This window comes from Diplotaxodon limnothrissa, linkage group LG7, assembly GCF_057381915.1.
Source record: "Diplotaxodon limnothrissa isolate DT_005_m linkage group LG7, D_limnothrissa_male_GT1.1, whole genome shotgun sequence".
Taxonomy (NCBI): Eukaryota; Metazoa; Chordata; class Actinopteri; order Cichliformes; family Cichlidae; genus Diplotaxodon; species Diplotaxodon limnothrissa.
In genome coordinates this window covers 52,237,095-52,248,300 of record NC_140602.1, presented here as the reverse complement: position 1 = coordinate 52,248,300, position 11,206 = coordinate 52,237,095, and positions in this window count along the sequence as shown.

The window sequence follows — 11,206 nt, the reverse complement described above, 5'->3', positions numbered from 1 at the left end:
TAGTATCTTTAGAATAATATATAGGCAACACTAGGCTATGATTGAAACATAAAACATGTGCCTTACACAGTCTTGACTAAGCTTGACTAAGCTTTAACCCAGGTGGTAGGAGGTGGAGCTAAGAAAAAGGCAGGTGATAAATTAAAGGGAAAAAAGATGACTTGACCTTTAAGTGTGGGTTAGTTTGTGTACGTTGTTGACTCTTGCTCTCTCTTGTCCTTTAAGAGCAGGGTAGGCAACATTTTTCTCTAGAGGGCTATACTGACTTAATACAGTGAGCAAAGGGCCACACATGGACCACTATATTATGTCTATATCTATGAATCACAGTAGATAAACCTGGATTATTCTTCCAAAATGCCAAAACTTTGCCAGGTGTTCCCCAGCTAAATGCTGCAACCAGCCATCCATGTGATATAAAAGAACATGTGATCTATCAGAGCAGGCCTTCCATTGCTCTGTGGTCCAGTTTTGATGCACATTGTTGGCACATCCAGCAATGGAGAGGGATCAGCATGGGCATCCTGACTGGTCTGCTACCATGTAGGCCCATGCACAACCAACTGTGATGCACCCTCCACAATTAATTTAATTATTAGTATTATCCATTAGAAGGGGCCTTGGTTGCCCATTACCCTGTCGCTGATTCAACACTGTTCCTTAATTGGACTTTCACATTTGACAGACATTGCTCACCCAAGACCAGGAACAAGAGCTGCAGTTTTGAACATGCTCTGACCCAGTCATCGGTCCTTCACAATTGGGTCCTTGCCATACTCACTCAAATCCTTAAGCTTGTCCATTTTTCCTGCTTCTAACATCAGATTTGAGGACAAAATGTCCACTTGCCCCCACTCACTAACAGGTGCCATGATGAAGAGATGATCAGTGTTATCATGTCAATGTTATGCCTGATCCCTGTATATTTAGTAGGATTTATTCATGCATTTAAGAGAATGTGGGTATGCCTCTTTTTGTGTGCACACACACACACACACACACACACACACACACACACACACACACACACACACACACACACACACACACACACACCCTGCTGAAGCTGCAGCGTCTGATATTGTTCAGGAGGCTCTTACATGGGAACATTCTGGTAATATGTATATTAGATGTACAGAAAGTTCAGTAAAAAAAAAATCATAAAATTAGCAGAAAGTAGTACTAAGTGAACAATATTATCGTTAATGAAATGAACCATTTTAACCTAATGGGATGACAGTGCCTCAAAACACACACACAGAACAACTCTGAAATAGAGAACGCAATTTACAGAATTAAATACATACTCCTGCTGTTATTTATCACAAGTCTTTAAAATTGGCATACCCTGGGATATCCTAATATATTTAGCCTTTTAGTCCCCAGTGTGGCCAAAAACATTGCATCCTACACTTCTTATAATCTTTCTAGACACTCATTGGTGATTGGCCCCATTTTTCATAATGCTTGCGCTCAGGTTTTCGGTGCTTTCTTAAATCTTATCTGTGGAGTGTCTCTTTAACCCTTCTTCCCGCAGGGAGATGAGAGACAGATGAACAGAGTGAACACCCTCAGGAAATGACAAGACAGCAGCGAAACACTTTTAGCATTCTTCACACTGTGGCTGATTTACACAGAGCAGAGCAGGCTAACTCTGTGACAGTCCTGAGGCCATAGGAATCAGGCACTGTTCATGGTGCTAGAATCACACTGGTGACTGTTAACTGGTCCAGTCACTCATCTGCTCTGTTTGTGTTTCACTTGCGTCATTGCATGTCTGAGTATGCGGATGCAGACATGCAAAATGCTGTGAGAGAGCAGTGAAAGTGAGGAAGTGTCTTTCAAAATTTAAAAGAAAGAGGGAAAAAAAAGGATGAAATAAGAGGGTTAGTGACATACAAGAATCCAAAAGCCAGTTCACTGGCACCTGATCCAACAGACAGAATAATTTTGTGCTTCACAGCCGCACCAAGTCAGAGCTATCATTACAGAATAGTTGTTTCTCTTCCTCAGAAAGAGACAATACGCTGTGTCCATTTTAGCACAGGCATGTTTTTATCCCTAAGCAATAAGCATCCACTGGAAGATCCTTCGAATAAAAATGAGGTTTAAAAAAAAACTCAGTAAAAGAAAATTACAAATGCGAAGTAAACTTCAAGCTTCAAGCAGGGAGACAAATAAAAAAGTATTATAAGAGCGCCTATATTATGCGCAGATAAAAGTCTCCAGTAAAATCCGCTGACTAGCTGAAGCTACAAATCTTTCTGCTATGAAATCTCTGCCTGCAGCGCTCACAGTGGAAAAGCATCCTAGTGCAGATTACCTCACATATGACTGGTTCAAAGACCTCTCTGAAACGAAAACTCATTCAGGTCAGGGTAAGATCAAGTTCTGAGGGCCGAATAGAGAGGATTGCATTGACTTTGGGATGAGGGCAGCTAAAGCCAGTAGGACATATCTAAACGTTTTCAAGATTGAACTGCAAACTGTGACACATTTCAAACATTTAGAGCAGGGACGACAAACTCACTTTACACAATGGGCCACATACAGACCAGTCTTACTTTCAGCAGGTGAGACCAGTGAAACGTCACTTTCTGTCACTATAAAGTTTAACTGTACTTTTAATCCCAGAGACATCTAAATATATATAATATATTATTGTATGAAAGTCTAACAAAAACAAGAAAACAAATAAACAAACAAAAACACGATGTTGGGTTTTTTTTACATGAAAGAGAAAGGCTGATGCAATAAACAAAGAATGTGTAAAATTATGGAGAAGTTCTGACAGCTAATTGCCCAGACTGTCCTAAATCTGAACATTTTTCAAATCAAGTCAAATCAAAATGTATTTCTATAGCACATAATAATATAACAAAGTTGACCAAAGTGTTGTTTGTTTTTGTCATGGGTCATTTGACCCAGCGTTTTGAGTTTTAACATTTTTTGATGTTTATGGTTTATATTTAAGTTCATTACGTTATCTAAGCCCATTTCTATTATGCCTAGTTTGCCATTATAGTTCATTGTTTCTTAGACCCCCTTCGTGTTATCACCCCGTGTTTAAGTCTCCTTTGTCAGTTCGTCATGTTAAGTCTGCTTGTTTAAATCTGTCGCGTTTCATGTGTGCACGTCTTATGTTTTCAAGCTCATGTTGTCATGTCTGCATCTCATTATGTTTCCTGTTTTATTGTGGAGAGTCTGTTTACATGTTCAGTGTGTCCAGTTTCACTTCCCCTTTGTCATTATGTTCATTAGCTGTTTCCCCAAGTGTTTCCACTTCCCCTGATCACGTCCTGTGTGTATTTAGTCTGTGTATTTTCGTCATTCCTTGTCTGATCATCTGCCGTGCTGGCACAATAGATCTACATGTAAAAGAAGATACAGCACAATTAATCACAGCATAGCTATTTGCACTGCTGAATTTCCAACTTTTAAAAAGAATCAGTTTTTGAAAATAATTGCAAGAGTTTGATTTAATACAACAGTTCTGCTACCCCTTAGGAAGTTTTTCAAGAGTAAGAGCACCTGCTAAGCACCTGAAAAGCTCAGCAGCTAACATTTTAAAGTTTGTTACTATTTTCCGACTGTTTCTTTCACATCCAATCCAGATGTGCCTGAGATGGGCGGTTAAAAACCTGGCTGAAATGTTTCTTTGTGTGCATGCCATGACTCTCCACAAACAAGCAAATATATGCCAGCCCTTTGCTTTTACTGTCTCATTTCCTTTCATTTTCCCTGCTCTTTTTTTGAAGATACAATTAAATGTTGTTGCCACGAGGGCTGAGAGCAACAGCTCAACAGTGAGATGCAACAGTGAATTGTATGTCAGGCATGGTTTCACATTTCCCGTCTATTAAAGCGAGGTGGTGTCCACACTGACGCTCATCTGCAACTTGTAGCATTGAGAAGTAAAACTGACCCGGGATCAAGCTGTGGGATTTGTAGCTCCAAGCATAAAAAAGCACAGATCTATGGTCAGCGTATTGGAGCGTTAAACCTCAACCATCACCACAAGTGTTAGGTTTGATATGGAGATTCTACACGTGGGCTCAAAGACAACTATCCCTGACCCCATCGTAGATTTTGACACTGATAACCCATCAGTTCCTGTGAGCTTCTGAGGAGGAACCTGTAATAAGATGTGTTGGTTTTATTGGGAAACCCAGATTTTATAATGACTGTTATTACAAGTCAAACCACCCTGTAAAATACTTACACGCTCTCGTTCTCTCTCTCTCTCTCTCTATCGCTTTTTCACCCTTTCCTGTCCAGCCCTGGGATTTTTTCTTTTCTTTTCTTTCAGGTAAAGCGATGCCACACTGCTACCCCAACCATTAACCAACGCAGAAAAGAAAAGACTTCATTTAGAACTGGAAACCCCCTACTTTAATTTTTTTACCATTCATGAGAAGGACATGAACACTTTAGCATGCTTACAACACAGATGGATATAAAAAATTTTATACATCTTTGGTGAGTTATGAACACTTTTACAAGCTGTTCTTAAACTTCCTGTTAATGATTAAAACATTTCATTTCTATTATAATACATCATTTGTTCTTGTATGCAATCTTTCTTTGCTCTCACTCTCATCCCCTAACAGTTCAAGGCTGATGGCTGTCCCTCTCTGAGCATAGATCAAAACTCTTTTCCTGTTAAAAGGGAGTTCTTCCTTTCCACCACCACCAAATGCTTCCTCACAGGGGATTGTCTGACTGCTGGGGTCTTTATCTTGCAATATACCACCTTGAGCTAACTGTTATAGTGAACTGAAGCTATATAAATAAAGTTGAATTGAGATGGAAATCACTGACATGTATGAGGACAAAGACAGTGGTGAGGTGTGTGGTTGGAATAGCAGATGGGTTCAAGGTGGTGGTAGAATTACATCAATTCTGGGGCCCTTCTTGTTAGCAGTGATGATGGACAGGTTGACTAATGAGGTCATAAGGTATGATGTTTGCAGACGAAATTGTTATCAGTATTGAAAGTAGGGGGCAGCTGGAAGGAGCAAGGAGAAGTGGTAGTATATACTCGAGAGAAGAGGAATGAAAGCCAGTGGAAGCAAGGCACAATACATGTGTGTGAATGAAAGAGAGGTAAGTGTTACAGCAACGCTGCAAGGAGTAGAGATAATCCAGGCAGATGAGTTTAAGTACCTGGAGTTAACACCAAAGCACCTGAGAGATAACAAGAGAGGTGAAGGAGAGAGTGCAGACAGGTGGAGTGGGTGGAGTGAAGTGTCAGGAGTTATTTGCGACAGAAGGATAGCAGCAAGAATGATCTCCTGTGATGTATGGTTTGGCACTGATAAAAAAAAAGACAGGAAGGAGAGTTGGAGGTGACAGAGTTGAAGATGTTAAGGTTTTCACTGGGAAGGACAAACATGGACAGGACGGGAAACGAGTACATCAGAAGGACAGCTCAGGTTTGGAGAAAAAGTTATAGAAGCAAGGTTGAAATGGTTTGGATATATATAGAGGAGGGCTAGTGGATATACCGGACAAAGGATTTTAATATGAAGCTGCCAGGAAGGAGGAAAAGGGGAAGACCACAGAAAAGATTCATGGACGTGGTGGAGGAGAACATCCAGAGGAAGAACTGTTGTGGTGACCCCTAAGGGGAGCAGCCAAAAGAAAAAGAAAAGAAAGATCACTCAATATTGAAACAGCTGTATATCAGTAACAGAGCATTCATAAGGAAAATTTATAATGGTTAATGAACACAGTCTTCTACAGATTTCTTATATGTATTTAGAACTGTCTTACAGTGTGTTATATGGCATTAATAAAGTGTTTTATGGTTCTTATTTAAGCTATTATGGAACCCAGGAAGAGTGTCTCCTGCCAAGATAACTAATGACTGGGTTTTAATTAAACTGTAAACTGGAAATGTACTTTTAAAGTGCCTCTAGTTATACAGAGTGTCAATTGATTAAACAATGTATCTTGAATGTAAGTGCCAGAAATAAAAGGCATAAAAATAATAAAAAGTGTTACAATGTTAACAGATGTATTTATCGTCTGGCATAGAGCGTTTGAAAAGGGAAAATACTGCACTGCCAAGACAGGACTCATAAACAAATAAAGTACAAGCCTCTAATAAAGTGATGCTTCATTGCAGACTGAGTCTCCACCCAGCACTGATCGTGACAGCAGTGACTGAGGATCCTTTGATAAATCAGTCAGTGCCTCGGGACACTGACAGGGCTGACGAGCCCAACCCATTGGAGCTCACACCAGTACCAGTAGCAATTACCCAAAGATTTATTTTTGCATTGACAGCCTAAAAATGTTCAAACCTTGGCATGTCTGTGGGAAAAGAAGCCAGCTCACTCTAATTTCCCACAAGTTTAAGAGAAAATGAAGGACTGCAAGGAACAGTAAAAGAACACTTTAAATATTGGAAATGAGAAGTTGTATTATTCTTGTTTTTAAATATTGGCTTATTTTGGATTTGGGTTTTAAACTGCCTGAATGTACTGAATTGCTGCCATGTGTTTGAATGATGATTAGAATGGCTAACGCAGAGCTGAGCTGAATGTTCAGACTTGCAAGAATAAAATGTATCTAGACTATTTTATGATATTTATGTAATGTTAGAGACACGTGGGCGGTGTACAATACATAAGCACATGCAAGCGTCAGTCAAAAAAAGACCTCACCGGACTGAACAGAGCTGCACTCACTTTGAGCTTATCTTAACACATCTCACATGATTTAAATCACCGTCTCACAAAAGTTATAAACAAAAGTTTTTATTTAACTTGATCTACACTGACTGATTTAATGATAAGAAGCAGATGATAAAGAGACACTAGCTATCACATGACTTTAAACTTTTGTCTATTGCTGTCATTAGGCTGAAGATTATATCAGACCTAGACTTTTTGTTGTCAAATACCTTCAAAATTGAAGCCATTCTCTATCAAGCTGTGTTTAGTACTAAGTCATTTTATTTGTTCTTTTATCCTAAAGGTTGTGATTTAAAGAATGCTCTTTTTCACACTGAGATCGAGAGTTGGCTCAATAGTATGCTGTTAACACTCAACTAAATTATCAGTCATCACCATAAGTCATGTATACATCTATAATGGTGCGCATCCAATGGTCATACCCGCTTGTATGCCTCAGCTGTCAGTTATTATGAATTAATAGCCATAAAAGTGCAGACATTCAGCTTAATGAGTAATATGTCATATTTCATTAATATTTCATTAATATTTTGAGTTTTCACTTCACTATTCGAAAAAAGATGTTAACACTATGATACTTTTCATCTGTGTATCCTTCCCTCCCAGAACCTTCAGGCAGAGGAGTGGAGTCAATCGTTCATGTTTAATGCACCTAATTTCAACCAGATGGAGCAGTTTGGAGAAAAAAATAGTCAGGCGAAAGCTATAGAATGCATAATTAAAACACAAAAAGTCAAAAGCAGCTCCACAGAGAGGCACATACTCCTGGCTTGGCAAAGTGACCGAAACCTCAAAGGAAAGATTATGGAGTTTACAAAAAGGGAAAGCAACAGAAACCACAGATGTCGTCAAAAAAGGGTTTATCCTTGAGGTTACTGCTTCTACGTAAATGAACGTGGGCGGGAGGGCCACATGAATACCGGGCTTCAGCGCTAAACATAAAACTTACAGCAGCCTATGGGGATTCTACACTTATGTACTAAAACGCACGCTACATGTCCTGTTGAAGGAGTTATATGCACATGCAAAATTGACAATTATTTCTTTCATCAGCTGTGACATTAACGCCCTTTAAAATTAGTGGCCGTGGCTTAAAAACCCAGGGACGGTGTAAACACTCCAAATAAAACAGTCTTCTCTGGTTTGATGAGTCTGTCCCTGCAGAGATGCGCCTCTCTGAGAAGCATTCATTAGAGCACACCACCCACATGCAGTTTACCGAGCCCTTAACCTCACATTACCAATCTCTGCAGGCTGTGTAATCAGTGTGCATCTACATATGTGTGTCCTTGCATGCGCTCAAGTCTACGTGTGGTTTTGGGGGGTCTGTTAGCTTTCCCACTCTGCTGACCATGTTTCCACTTTCCCTTGGAAAATCCTACCAGACCTCAACAGAATTTTTTGATCCAGCAGTTTGTGTTGAGGACTTTGTGTAGAATAACTGTACTGACAAGTGCTTTTGGCAACTATTTTTTAAGTTCTACAGTAGCAAGGAAACACACACATCTGCGCTTATGGTCTTTATTTATTTATTTCTTAAGTGTGGCTATAGGGATAGTTTTGAAAGAAGAAAACCAATTTACTACTAAACCTTCAATGAAGGTTTCAGTGGAAAAGTCAATGAAAACTGCAGGATTATAGTTTTTAAGTAGAAAGGAAATGCAGTTGTGTAGTCCTGGAAAGTCAATAGGCCACAAATAAAGTGTGAGGTGTGGAGCAAATGAGGAACAAGTCTTGGTGAAGCAAAGGAACATCTGGGTTTTTGCATGGAGTTCAGGGATGTGTTTTACACAATTTTTGATGGGGTTTATAGGACAGATTTCCTACTGTTCGCTGGCTACTGTGGTAAAGCGGCAACTTAAATTCAATTTTCCCTGTCATAGCAGTTCAACTAAAATTGAAAAAAGTGATTTTTATGGGGGATCATGTGGATTATTCCATGAGTGGTCTCAGTGGTATAAATCTTACTAAGAACAAAGAAATCGATGAACTCAAAAATACAGAGCAAGGGTGGAGAGATAAATGCAAAGCCTGAGGTGGCAAATAGTTTCCCCAGGTGTGAGTCTGGCAAGAGGGGAGGTCCGCAGAGGAGAGTTTTCCAAGGCCAAACTGGCAGGAACTTTGAGGCGGGAATCACGAATAAGCACAAGGAACCAAATGCTGAGCAAGAAAATTGAGGGAGCCTGGCGTAGTGCTGCTTAGCACGTTGTACTGCTGCAACAGCAAGTGGGCGGATGAGCCTCTCTTAAATACAGCAGGTGAGTGAATAGTTGATTGAGTACAAGTGTTCAACTGTATAACCAGCTCTAGCCACAGACCTGAGAGAGCCTCGAAACAGCATGGAAAGCAATTAACTCCACACAGAGACACAGTGAGGAGAGAGGGAGAAAGAAAAGAAAGGAAAAGAAGCACAAGAGAAAAAGAGAGAAAGCGTCAGCCTGCACTGAAAGCAAGCAGGTTTGCTACAAAAGAATGAATTAAGCATTACTGTGAAGGTTTTCATGATTTTATATCATACATTCAGTGTTACACTGTCAGAAGCTCGCATTAAACACATAGGTACAAGTAACCCCTGTAAATCTAACTGTTCTAAGCTTCCGTTTTAGATATTTTGTATTCAGATCTGTTTGATGTCAACAGATCAGAAACGCCACCCACCTGCCTTTCAAATGTTTTGTTTGCAGGGTGCAGCCAATTAGAAGAAAGGTTGGCTTAAAGGGAGGTGGAAGGGAATTAAAATGGACCATTTAATGAATTTAGTGGGCTTCACTGAGGCGCAGTATAAGATAAAAGGGGATTTTTGAACTGTTGAAATTGTGTAAAGCAGCTCTGTTATAGTGCAAGAGTAAAAGTTTTACTGGAGCTGAGCACATTTTCTCCATTTTTTTTCTATTAATACCAATCCAATACTAAAAGAAAAGCCTGATTAATATAGGAATATAAAAACCTTATTCTCCCTAACAGAGAATATCCTTGATACTTTTGTGATCTTCTGTTATACTTCAAAGAAAGCCATGACATAACTGGAATGGTAGCGACCATAACATGACATCAGATCTAAAACTAAAGCATCATGGGGTCAGTTGTTAGGGAACAGACTGACAGAGAAGCCAGAAATCATGTGGTGTTCAGGCCGTGGATTGAATGTGTTGATGCTAATTCATCCTGATTAATCCCGGAGAGCGATCTGGGTTCAAGATGATGGTACGCCAATCAAACTGTTGCTATGGCTGGTCAGCAGCCAGAATTATCGTAGACGTGCTGAGATGTTATTCTTTGAATACTTTGGCTTGATGCACGGAGACAGACAGCCAAGGTGAACTTTGCAGACACAATGGAACCTGGCCAAGGCAGATTTAAGAATTGCAGCGCGAGCCACTGAAGAGGAGAAGGTTGTAGAACACCCAAACATTTAGTTTGGTCAGCCTGTGGCCTGGGACAGAGGCCAAACCTTCCTTTTGTGGAATTTAGAGAGAGAAGCAGCAGCGTAAGCAACATTTGAAGGACATAAAATTGCAGGGAAATCTAAAATAGAGCTGGAACTGATTAATTTCCTGTAATACTAATTGCTGTGTGTTCACGCTAAACTAGCTCATAATGCCAAAACCAATATAGAAAGCTCTAGAAAGGAAGTGCAGCAGAAACTAAATAAATAAATGAGTAAACTGGATTTTTTTGTTTACCCTGATTGTATTTTAAATGCTGATTCTGTTCATTTTGCTCTATAAATAGTGAGTTAAAACCAGTAATAATGAGGAGAGATTCACAGATTTTATTTTATTTTTTTAAATAGCAAATAAAGAGCTAATAACACATACTAAGACCAAGAAAAGCATTTCTTTGACTTTTCCTTAAAAGATAGTCAAAACCTGAATGTCACCTTATTCTGTTATGCATTATGCGGGACACTTACTATCCTCCTTGGTGTTTTCAGTGAACTGCAGGCAACTAGTTCCCTAAAGTTGGGAAACCCGCCTTATGTCAACTACACACACTTGTTAGATTTTATTGGCTCAGATCAGTTATCAGTGTTACCACTTGTTATTATTCATACGTTTAGAGTGGATTTTAACCACAAAAAGGACCACTTTTGTCATATTGTACCAGAGGTTTTTTTTTTGGTCCCTCTTTTGCCATGCCACATGTCCACCCACACAGGGGTTCTCAATTATTTTTGCCTGATTAAACCTCTTCTTAGGACTGTGTGGGCATATACGGTTTGTTCTTCACTAACAGCCCCCTAACTTGCCTGCTTTTCTTTATGTGTACCAAAGGAAAGACACCCTGGGAGCCTATTTTACATTTCATTCAAAGCACAAACACACAAATGCTGCTAATAACAAGACTTCATTATATGCAAATGTTCCAGTGACTCGTGACAGACTGAGTCAGCCAGCAGGCTCCAGCATGTCGAGTCCCAGGAAATGAACCAAAGCCACTTAAGGAATCGTATGTATGTCTTTTATTATTTACAACCATGCTTTTATAATGACCAGATACACATC